Here is a 13296-nt window from a genome sequence, read left to right as displayed (position 1 = left end):
AGAGAGTAGTTAACAACCCAAGCCAGATTTTGTAAGTGACATGGTGGCCTTTTTTGGGATAGAATATCTCTGGAGGCATCCTTGAGATATTACATAGACCCCTAAGAATATGGGAGAGTCTTCACTGAAAGCCTTTCAAACTCTTAACATGCCACCTCGGATCACTTCTTGATCACTGTAGTTCTTGACATGAGAAGTAGAGTAGGTAGAGACATTGTAGCTCATAATTAAAAGTGAATCTTAGTGTACAAATATCAGCATTGCTAGAAGAGGAATGTTAATGTGACTGATGTCAGTGAACTGACTAGAGAGTCAGCCTGGAGAGAGAAGGAGGAAGGAAAGACTCTCATAGTTGCATAAGCCCTTCTAAGCAGGAAGAAAGTGACAGCTAAGAACCAGAGCACACCATGTTCTGCTTTCAGAATTATATCTGTGTTAAGCTCCTTCCAATTGGGAAGAAAGATCATATATTATACTCAACTTGGGCTCCCCTTCCCTTGGCCAAGGAATCTACAAAACATTTGCAGATGTATTATTCCACCTGGTTTTCTTGAAGCCCCAATTCTTACATGAGAGCAGATTTTGTTCTAGAAGATATTTGAAAGAGCGATGGAGTTAGTGTCAGAAGAATTAATCCCACATTACTCACAAATTATATAATCATTTAAGCTATCCCTCTGAACATAGCTTTACTAGTGGAGTTGTATATCTTTGAACTTTTTATTATGAAAAGTTTCTAAATAACTAATATTTCTTTACTTGTAATAAATCCGTTGGGATTTTAAAATTTCTTGACTAGTCAGTTTTAGTTACATGTGTCTTTTAGGAATTTTCCCACATTGTTTAAGTTATCCAACTTGTTCTTTCTTTACCATTATTCTTATTTTTGGAAAATTAACAAATAAAGTCCTCTCCTTAATAATTATTAGTCAATGTAATAGTCAATTAGTCAATTTAAGTCTTCTGATTTTACCTGTCACCCAGGCTAAAGGTGTGCCAATTTTATAATCTTTTCAAGGAACCAACTTTTGACTTCATTGCTATCATCTACTGTTTTCTATTTTTATGGCATTATTTTTGCCTTAACCTTTCCCCTTCTTTTTTTTTTTCCTGAAAAACTCGTGGGAAAGCACACCGAATTTTTGTTTTCACTTATAATATTCAGTCGGTCATGCTTTTCCCCCTAGCGTCATTGCTGCGTTATTTTTCTTTGATTTGTTTATTTGAGAGATTAATTTTGTTTTTCTTATTTGTAGATTTCCAAATTTTCCTTTGTTGTTAATTTAGAATTTAATTTTATTTATCTCTGAGGTTGTAGTGCATACCTTCAATTTTCAAATTTCTTGAGCTAATTTTATGACCTATATTAAATCTAGGTGGAATGTTTCATAGATGTTTCTTAGATAAACTTGCTTTATCATCTCATTAAGACTTTTCTTGACCTTCTATCTAGTTGTATTCATTATGCAAACAAAGAAAAGGAGGCATGAATTTGAAAAAAGGAAGGAGGGAGCACATAAAGGATTTGGATAGAGGAAAGAGGAAGTTTTATATTATATTATTATATTAATATGTTATATTATATTATATTATATAGATTATATTATAACCACAAACCATTAGTTAAGAAGTTATGTATATGTGTATGTGTGTATATGGGCACACAAATGCAGGTCTTCACATAGCCCAGAAGAGGGCATCAGATCCCCAAGAGCTGGAGTTACAGGTAGTTGTGAACTACTCGAAGTGGGTGCTGGGAATTGAAAGTGAGTTCGGAGAGAGTAGTGAGAGGTTTTTTTGCTGAGTCATCTCTTTAGTGTCCTTCCTCTCATTATTTAGAAATGATTTTTTTTTTCTCCTGGCTCTCTGGCTTTTTCTTATGCAGCTATTGGAGGTGGGAGGAAGCCGGAGGGGAGACCTCTAGAAAATCCTAGAGACCTGAGATGTGAGAGGCTCCCAGGACTCAATAGGGATGACCTTAGCTGAAATGCCCAACAGTAGGCAGATGAAACCTAAAGAGACACCTCCTACTGCATAGCTATGGCTCCCAGTGGAGGGATGGGGTCACCAACTTACCTTCAAAAATTTGACCCAGAATTGTCCCTGTCTAAAAGAAATGCAGGGGCAAAAATGAAGCAGAGATTGAAAGAGAGGCTATCCAGTGAACGGCCAAACTTGGGATCCATCCCACAGACAGGCATCAAACTCTGACACTATTACTGATGCCTGTTGTGTGTTTGCAGACAGGAGCCTAGCATGGCTGTCCTCTGAGAGGCTCCATGGCCCCCAGCACACATATATAGCAGAGGAATGCTTGCCTAGCTTCAGTGGGAGAGGATGCACCTAATCTTGTAGAGACTTGATGTCCCAGGGAAGGAGAGAGGAGGGTGAGATGTGGATGGGTTGGTGGATGAGTGGGGGAGCACCTTCTCAGAGGATAAGAGGTAGGAGGATAGGGTAAAGAACTCTGGAAGGGGGGACCAGAAAGGGGACAATATTTGGAATGTAAATAAATAAAATAATTTTTAAAACAATATATATAGTTTAGAAACAAATTTTATTCAATAAAGAAAATTTAAATAAAACATGCTGAAATCTCCCCAAAACAGTTTTGTGTTTATGGTTGTTTAATAAATTAGAAGATTGTGGAAAGACAAAAAATATTTTTTTTAGTTTTGAACAGTTATATATTTGTTAATTTACTTTTATTTTTTCTATATTTGGGTATCAAACCCAGGTCTTTATCAATGAACAACATTTTAGCTTTTCTTTTTCTTTTTTTAATCTTAAAAAACATGAGCTTAGAGGAAAGAGAGAGAGAGAGAGAGAGAGAGAGAGAGAGAGAGAGAGAGAGAGAGGAGGCGCCAATCTTGTACGTTGTACAAAGACACCTCATTTTTCATTCAGACCTAGAAATTCTGTTTAGCCACCACTGCTGATCTAATCAAATAAAAGCTAGAAACAATGTAGGGAAATTCGAAGTAACATCCTCCATAATGGGAACGTGTGACCAAATACCTAGAAAAGTTATATTTATCTTATCTGTAAAGAATATAATTCATAGTAATTGGTAGCATCAATAGTTGAAGTTTTGAAGATGCACTCTAGGCTGTCTGGTCAATCATGCCTTTTCAAGTTTCTATTCAAAGAAACACATTGTCCAATGAACACTGAAACACCAATGAACACCAACAGATATGACGTTATTCTATCTTAAATGAGCACCAAAGGGTGCTGTGCCCAGGCTTGTGTCAAACAAATGCCAGACCATTCATGGGCCCCAGAACTAAACTCAACCCAGAGCTGGAAGAAATTGCTATATGAACTTCTTTTCATCTGCTTCCCCAACACATGTTCTCTCAGAAATGTCTCCTGCTCTATCTCCCAGGCTTTCTCCTCAGTTACCTTTCTCTCCTCTTTAATAGCATGTTCTTCCTTGGCTGCTTTCCTTATCCTCACTCACTTCTCTACTCCCTTATTGACTTTCCCAGTAATTCTTTGGTACTTGAATCCATGCCTCAGGCTCTGCTGTTGGAGAATCCCATGATAAGAAGAAATGAGGTCATGCATAATAGAACCAGGACCCAGATAACTGGAAAGGAAAAGAAAATTGTTGATAAAGGAACTAATCTATGAGGCAGAAAAGGACATGTTATACGTTTGGAACCGGAAGCTTACTGACTGAAGACCTAGCTTTGGTACCAATTTTATTCTACTTGGCTATTGGTTTTTAGCTTTCCATTCTTGATCAACATAATCTCAAAGCCCCAGGCCATTGGGAAGACTTTGTAAGGCAAAGTTGTAAGGCTGACCTTTCTTCCTTCCCAAGACTGATAGCCTACTGGGCTTCTTGATAGTAGGTTGATAAAAAGGAAGGGCACTAGTGCTAGTATCTGCCATGATTCCAGGAACAAGGGTATTCCCAAAACACAAGAAGACACTAATAACTGTCATTTTCAGAATTACTATAGTGCCATGGCTGATAAGCACAGGACATAATAACTCCTATATAGAGGGGAAAGGGTTCTGGGAACATGGAGGTGGGCCTGGGCCAAGAATATTTTTCCTTCCGTGACTGCACAAGCTATAGCTATAAGCCCCTATAGTTCAGAATTGTCCTTGTGCGACAGCATTTAGCTGTTTCTCTTGTTTCATATGTGCATCTTCTAATCACAAAGGCAGAAATGCATAAAAAAGACGGTCACACTGTGCGTAGTAGCTAAAGAAATCTCTAATAGACTCCCAGGGAAAATTTTTTTTAAGTCTGAAGAACTGAGAGTACAAACCTGACTGATATCTTAAAGTATGACTTCATACATTATAGGCTTTGGGTGCTATATAGGTCATAGCTGAATATGGAGAGGATGAAAGGTTTGTCAGATATTAATTTAAAAATAAATGTACAAAGAATCACTTGCCTGCATTGCATCAGATAACTTCCCTGCAGGTTCTTTGGAAAGTCAGTTGTGGTGGATGGTGTTTTGTGGGGGCAGACATGTAAAAGAGTGTTTTCCTGAAGAAGACATAGGTTAAAGACGAAGGCACACTCATGAAGGAATGTTTCACTGAAGCAGACCCAGGAGAGAGGATGTTCTGCTAAAGCAAACACATGAAAGGACATGCGATAAAAGTGTTTTTGCTAATAATGTTTTTGAGACTCGCACAGTGAGTGCTGATTGGACGCACCTGCTGAGGCAAGACACGTGAAGAATAAGTGATGTTTGAAGGGTATAAGTAGGACTCAATGGAGTGACGGAGACATTTCTGAGCTTGGCTTGCTGATACAGCACTTGGGTCTCGCATCTTCGCTGATCTTGGCTTCACTGAGAAAGACACAGCCAAGAACTGCTGGTCCCTCCTGCTGACTCAAGAGGAGGCTAAGGCTTAGCTGTCTCTGCCAGGTCATGCTACCACTGCTGATTCTTGTTTGCTATCCCCACTCTACTGAATTAGACTGCTGGTGTGTATCCGTGAAGTGTTTGCAAGTGGATTGAGTTGCTGCTGCCTGCTGACCTGTGAACTGAACTGCCGATTTCCACACTTGATCTTAGCCAAAAGGTCGAGAAGTGATGCTGCCGATTTCCGGACAACACAGTTGGAAGATGTTCTGGCAATCTTTCTAAACAGGTCCACTTCCCCTGTATTCTTTCTTTCCCACTTCCTCTGGTGGGTGGTTGGCTAAAAAGGAGGTTAAAGTGTTTAAAAACCAACATTAAAAATAAGGTTTAAAAAAATCAGAGTTACGCTTGGCTCTAAACACACAGTATGCGCCCTCTACCCAGTGTATACCTTTGTGCTACCCAATGCCAATAAATGCTGCCCGTACCTCAGACTCGAGACCGTTGGGTGCTAGGCACGGCAGTGACTGACAGTACATACATCATTTTCTCTTAGATAAACATAGTCATTCAGTTATGGAAAACAAAGACCTTTGTGTTTTTTACTGACATTCCTCAGGGTGTTAATATTAAGCTTTGACTTCAGACTACATTGTTTTAGAATGTTTAATCTTAAAAGTTAACTGTTTTAAAAATTGTTAAATGAATATTGGCTTGACATTAGTACAGATTCCCAATCAGTTCCGAAATGGTAAGCTTCTGTTGTTTTGCACTCCATATTCATATGACACGGTATTTTGTAAAATCAAAATATCGATTAACTCTGAAAAACATTGAAACACTGAAGATTTTCTGCCTCCTGCGGTTTCAAGACTTAATGCCTTATGTGGAAAGAAACAAGGATTTCTACTTTAAGTGGATCACATTCGCTTTAGCCTTTAATGAATAGTAAGATTACATAAATATCAAAGAATTATTCTAAAATAGATTTATAAGTTATTGTCCGTCAATGTTTACTTGGTATGCCTATTTTATATACTTGATATCATGAAAGAATTTTGGGACAAAGGGAGTCACAAGCAGAAAGGCCTTGATCTAAAGGAACTCTTAGCATTCCACAGAGAAAGAGACATTCCAGCCGCCATGATGGTTACAGGGAGACTATCTGATGAGTTTGACATTAGCCTTAGTTCCAGGTCATAAGTAATAAGACCATGGACACAAGAGAAAACCTTTTAAACACCCCAAGTAAGGATTGCTGCATATGAGTTAAAATTGAAGGCAGGGAATTTTCTGGAAGTAAATTCATTGAAAACAGTTACTGAAATCATGATGAATGATCCAGTGTTTGTAACTGTTAAAAAATCAAAATACTGAAAGGGACTTGGGGAGAACATAAAACCTCTTCTTTAGCTCATTGTCAAATAACACCCTAAATTATGATAATTTTTTCAAAGATAATTGAGACAGAGAAAAAGTTTGGAATTTCTGAAAGCATCATCAATGAATTGACAATGACTTATGAGTAGTCTGTATACCCAGTGGATTTGGGTGGTTGGAGAAGTTGAAAGGATCAGGGAAGATTTGGGGAAAGAGAACCTACAGTCAAAATATAGTCTATAAGAAAAATCTGCTTTCAACTAAAAAAATTATTTAGTTAAATAAAATAACTATGATTTGAAACAAATAAAAATACTTTAAAAATCTATTATGTACAAGAAATGTAGTAAAAATAATCCAAAGCCAAATAAATACCTTAAAGAAAAGATCATAAATTAATTCTAACACTAAAGCTATGAAGCAATGCCCTGAAATCATATATATCAAAAGAGGTAAAGTATTGAGATTTTTGTCTTCATCATCTTGAGATTGTAGCTAATTTTCTTTAAGTGATTAACTTGTACTGAGAAGGTAGGGTGATAAAATATGGTGGATCAGTCAATTGTTTTCTATGTTGATGCTATAAAATCAAATGACCTTCATGCACATGATTTCCAAGATTACTTAGAAGGATCTAGAAATATAAAAGTGGGAGTTGTGTGATAGATGGATGCTTTTGCCCTCTTATTTGAGGACATTGTCTTTAGCTGTCCCTGTGTCTTGGGACATTCTAACATCTGTCTTAGTGGGGATTTCTAATGCTGTGATTAAATACCATAAACAAAGCAACTTGAGGAAGAAAAGGTTTATTTGGCTTATACTTCCATAGCACTGTTTATCATTGTAGGAAACTAGGACAGGAATGCAAACAGGGCAGGAACCTGGATACAGGAGCTGATGCAGAGGCCATGGAGTGTGCTGCTTACTAGTGCTCTCTCTCTCTCTCTCTCTCTCTCTCTCTCTCTCTCTCTCTCTCTCTCTCTCTCTCTCTCTCTCTGTTGCTCAGCTTGCTTTCTTATAGACCCAAGGATCACCAGCCCAGGGATGGTCCCACTTATACTAGGCTGTGTCCTTCCCCAAGGATCACTAATTAAGAAAATGCCCTAAGCCAGATCTTAAGGGGGGATTTTCTCAACTGATATTCCCTCCTTTCCAGTGACACTAGCGTGTGTCAGGTTGACATACACTAACCAGGGCAATACCAACATGTGATTGTGAAGCTGTTGAGCAGAGGAGGCAGAGCTGGGCCAAAGTATGATGGGAAGATGATTGTCAAAGGCAAGGTCTTTAAGACGGTTCCTGAAGAAATTCCTATGAAGCCTGGATGCACAGCACAGGGGGACAAACACTTGGGTAGTGGAGTCTGTGCTGTATACTGAAGGAGAGTAGAAAAGTGAGTCACAATAATAAAGTCCAGTGAAAAAGTAGTCCACAATACACTGCAGATCAGCATATGCTAATTTGGTGTATGCCAAGTTCTTTCGGTGGAGTCGGAGATGAAGGGTATTAACATTTGCAAAGAGAAAGAGATTGAGACCTAACAAACTGAGCCAACAATAGTATTCATTTTTATACTATGACATCAGCTCCTACCTAAAGTAGGAATGGACACCTGATCAAATTCTTCACACCTACTGAGTCATAAAGAAGTGTGATTTGTACTGTATGTCTTAGATTACTAAGCTAGAGTTCTTGGGACAGTTGCTCTGGCTGGTTCTTCAAAGATCAAAGAATGTCTTTGCATCCATCATTGCTAACTGAAGTGGTGATTATTTTTTATAACTAGAGGTAGCAGACCAAACCACACTTGTTTCCCAAAGGTGACTTTGACATTTGGAAGTGAAACTCAGCATTAGAACCCTATATGTTTCTGGGGGAAACAATCTTATGAGCCGTAAAAATGCAAAGCAATTTTGTGAAGTCAGTGAAGTTATTTCTCCATTGGATTTTCTTCCTCAACATAACTATGATGTTGGTACATAGACGTAGACATTTTCCTTCCACTATCTGTTCTTCTCCATGCTAAGTTATTAGAATATTGATATTACCTTTTGATGATAAAAGTATAACAATCATAGCTTTTTATTTATCAAAATTTTCTACTGGTAATAATTTATGATTGGTGTGCATAATCCAAATACAAATGAATAAAGCATCATCTTTTTTATTGATCCTCTACCTGAGTGGATAATATTGTCAGTTTGTAACAGAATATTCCTTACCTTTATTCATATCTGTAAGTGTGATTACAGTCATTTGTAAAATGGCAAAGCATCCAGGTGTGCACAAATCTATAATCCGAGCAATGGGGGAATCTCTAAAAGTTTGAAGCAAGCCTGGTGTCTACATAGTGAGTTCCAGAACAACTAGGGTTGCAGACAAAGACCCTATCTCAAACAAACAAACAAGAATGAAAGATCAAGGAGGAAGGAGGGAGGAAGGGAAAGGCAGAGAGGGAGGGAGGGAGAAAGGAAGGAAGGAAGGAAGGAAGGAAGGAAGGAAGGAAGGAAGGAAGGAAAGTATTCTTTTCCTCATAGGCTGTCTTTTACTCAGTGTGACAATACTGTTGCCCTTGTCAAGGAGTAGAGTCTACTTCCCCATCTGTTGAATCTGGGCTTGATAGGGATGAAGTAATTTGGACCATAGGTGTATTAAAAAATATGATAAACACCACAACATCAAACACAGTGAGCATAATTTGCCACTGAAACCTAATCCTTGTGTGCATCCTGTCATGGTCATAGTAATGGATTCATGTCCCATCTCCAACTTAGAAAACAAAAGTAGTTAATTAAATAAGATTATTCTTTTACATCTCCGAAGAACTGGGGCCCTTTGTAATGGGAATTATAAATTCTAGGTAGCCTATGTAAAAGACACACAATCCGGGTATTTTATTTTCAAGCTCTGAGCCTGGTTTGGTCAGGTTTTGGAACTATTCTAACTTACATCCCAGCCATATGTCCCTTGTTACTTGCTGTTTCTCTTGGCCACATACTCGTGGTACATCTCCTCTCCTGGCAACTTCCTTCTCCTTCCCTGTCTTTTCTCCCTGCTCTTTCTTCTCTCCCTATGGCCCCCAGCCAGATAACTGAAAACCAGACTCCCTCTCTCTACTGCCCAACCACAGGAGCCTTTTATTGACCAATTAACTTGGGGAGCAACATTTGCACAACAAAAGTTGGTGTACTTGAGAATTCACTCATCTTGGGGCAACCAGGTCTTGGGATAAAATATTTAGCATTTGACTACATAGCGGCACCAGATAAACCCCGATAGCCCTTCAGTTATCCGGAATATTAAGCCTCAGATATAAAGAAGGCTCTGAAGTCTCCAGCAGTTTGTGTGTGAATCCACGCTTTCTTTAAAAAAAAAAAAAGCTTGAACAGCACTCAAAAAACAAACAAACAAACAAACATACCCGAAAAACAAAAACAAAACAAAACAAAACAGTTTTTAAGTTTCAACTCTAAAATTTACTTATTATTAATTCTATAATTTTCTTTCCTTCTACTGAACATTAGTGTTGAAATGGTTTTGGCTTTTAACTTTCTTGGTGTAGTTTTATTTTCAAGGTATTTTAATTTCCTCCCTCTTCCCTACTTCTAGCTGCACCACTATATCTCCTCATTATTCTGCTAAATTAAAGCAAATAGTATAATAATACTCAGGTTGTTACAGCTCTGACTTAGGCCCTGTAATGATTTTGGAAGAAAGCACTATGTCCTCAAAAGTGATTGATTATCCTGATACAATCCATAGCACTGTTGTATCAGTGGGCACAACTTACCTGGCAGGCCATGTTGTAATATCCAGGACCCACTGGGTAAGATCAACCCAGCATTTCTCACCCAATGACCTGCATGGCACTCCCTGCCACTGTAAAAGCTAACATACCGGTGAGAAGTTTCCAGGTCACCTCCAGCTTGGTTTCTCTATGTTCTGCAACTGAAGTCTGGTATTTTCAGCAATAGGGTCTTTATCATCTAGTTCTGGTGGGTAAACAAGAGCAATGGCAATAGCTTGTATTATTTTGGGGATCTCTGGGTCCTCCCATTCCATCATCTCATCAAGAGGTATCCCATTGTATACCTAAGATATCAAGCTATCCCAGATAGCCTGGGACGGAATTTCTGGCTTGTGGGCACACCATTATTCACCCATGTGGAATGCCTTCACTCACTCAAATTCTTGGAATGAATATATATATATATATATATTATTGATATATATATATATCAATATATATATATTGATAAATATATATATATATATCAAGCTCATGTTGTTGTTGTTTTGTGTGTGTGTGTGTGTGTGTGTGTGTGTGTGTGTGTGTTTTTTCTGTGGGGAGGGTGCAAAGGCAGAGGGGAGATATGAGTGGATGGGAGATGAGTGGGACTGGGGTGCATGATGTGAAACTCATAAGGATCAATGAAAAGTTTAAAAAACATGAATCACTTTTTTAATGCTTTGAGGTCTGGGGCTTATAATATAGCTAACTAATATCATCCCCAAATCACATATTTGATATGCTTCAATTTAGGGGCCGTTATGTTTTGACATTTCACAAATGATTAGCAGTATGTTGAACCTGGAGTCGTGTCATTTCATTTCTCTGCTATTTAAATTAAATGTCATGATATAGCATTGACCTTATAGAAGCCTTGAAACTACTGCCCGTGTGGTCAATGTAGACAAGGCTCTGCTGTTTCACATGGGTTTCAGATTGCATGCTAGCTGGTTTTTGAAAATAGTGACTAACACTGCTATTGGTTTGTGTTTACTAGACACTGTTAGCCATTGAGTCTATTGTAGAGATACATAGACTATAGAAGTTTTATGAAATTGCATGTGGCAATACAGTATACAAAATAAAATACTTTGATTGGTTAACATTTTGCAGGACTCTCTACTTCTCGGAGACCGAATGTTACTAAGAATCAAGAGTTAGGATTATGTCAAGGGATATAACCATTAACATATTGTTAAGTGAATCCATCACTCTCTACACAGAGTCATAGAGGAGCCCAAGCTCACTTCTTTAGACTTCACTTAACAATAAAACCAAAGCACTCAAGGGCATTATCTTCATTTTTCAGTCCATTAAGTCTGAATACTCTAATCTCCAGTTAGGGAAATTTTTTTTTGTAATTAAAACTGAAATTGGGAGCAAGAAACCTTGAAACAATAAATGAACCTTGATAGAGAAAAACCTAGAGGGAAATTTGCCATTAATTTTTTAGACAGTTGAACACATAACTCTCATACCCGGTGGGAATTCCATTCTTGCTCTTTGGACACTTTCCCCAACCCAATAACACATCTGCATGCAGACTCATTGGTACTGGTCTTCTTTCTTTTTAAACAAAACTCCAATTGCACTGTTTGCCAAATGAATCATGGCTCTACTTCTCTGCACTACTTCTAAGCCAGCTGTTCTCAAACTGTGGCTCACAAACCCCAAGAAACCACATATCAGATATGCTGCATAGCAGATAGTTATTTACAGTATGAATCATAACAGTAGCAAAATTACAGTCATGAAGTACCAACTAAGTAATTTTATGGTTAGGGTCACCACAACATGATGAACTGTATTAAAGAGTCACGCCATTGTTCCTTTAATTGCTTGAGGACCACTGGTATGGTATTTTCACAAACATTAAGAGTAACCAATGCAGAAAACATAAGACTCTCAGAGTGACCCATCATGTGATCTTAGAGACTCCAGAACTGGTGTTTAGGAAGTATCCTAGTTAGGGTTACTATTACTGTGATGAAACGCCATGATCAAAAGCAAGTTGGGGAGTCAAGGGTTTATTTAGCTTACACTTCCATATCACTGTTCATCACTGAAGGAAGTCAGGACAAGAACTCAAACAGCGTAAAAATCTGGAGGCAGGAATTGATGCAGAGGCCATGGAGGTGCTTCTTACTAGCTGGAATCCCCTGGCTTGGTCAGCCCTCATTTTTATTTTTAGTAGAACTCATCAGAGATGAGCCACCCACAATGGGCTGTGCGCTCCCCCATTAATCATCAATTGAGAAAACACCTCACAGGTTTGCCTACAGCAGATCTTATGGAGATATTTTTTTTTTCAAATGAGGTTAGCTCCTCTCAGTAACAATAGTTTGTGTCAAGTTGATACAAGTTCCTAGCCAGTGCAGGAAGAAATATAGCTGTGGGCTATTCCTATAAGACCTTAGAATGCAGTAAATGGATTTTAATGGGCAGTTTTCATGAGAGCCTGGAAAGCCTGAGTTCTGATGGAAATGCATATAATAAATTGTAGTCTATCAGGAGGAAACAAGACTATTGGAAACTGGACTAGAGGAAAGTCATGATCCATTCTAAAAGAAACTAGACATGCTCTGTCTGTGTCCTGATAACTTGAGCAAGGCTGAATTCAAAAGTAATGGGCTAATTAATTTGTCCGACGAAACTCCAAGGCAACAGAATTCAGGCTGTCTCATAACTACTTACTGTATTTAGCCAGATTTCCAGTAAAATTAAGAGGGGGCGGGAGAGCATTCAGTTTGATAAGGAAAAGAATGTAGACTGAGGAGTTGGGGATTTAGCTCAGTGGTAGAGCGCTTGCCTAGCAAGCCCAAGGCCCTGGGTTTGGTCCCCAGCTCAAAGAAAAAAAAAAAAAAAAAAAAAAAAAACGTAGACTGAGTTAAAGTTATGTTCAAGGAAAGTGCTGTAAAAGGCTATACCTGTTAGTGAGATCACTACCGTTAAAGAGAATCCTTTCACTCTAACAGTATAAAAAGCACCTCCAGGAAAGTTTCCCTCATCGGAGGCTTCAGGCTGTGTGAGCCCCACACTTGGAAAGCTTTCATTTAAAAAGAAGGACATGACAGAGAGTGCCACCACAGGAATGCCCTGCTTGAACAGAGATGCCAAGGAGTGTTTGCCCAGGTTTTGCCAATGGTGACTCAGTGACCTTTCAGCGGATAATAGGGGAGACTCCTGGGTTGGCAGCAGACTGTGCTATTGTTCATGCCGTGCTGCCTTTGTAGGCATGGAGGGTGAAGAAGAGCTATGAGGTCATGGGGGTTTACACCAAGGTTCCAG

This window comes from Rattus rattus, chromosome 10, assembly GCF_011064425.1.
Source record: "Rattus rattus isolate New Zealand chromosome 10, Rrattus_CSIRO_v1, whole genome shotgun sequence".
Taxonomy (NCBI): domain Eukaryota; kingdom Metazoa; phylum Chordata; class Mammalia; order Rodentia; family Muridae; genus Rattus; species Rattus rattus.
Note: the sequence above shows the minus strand (reverse complement) of the source record.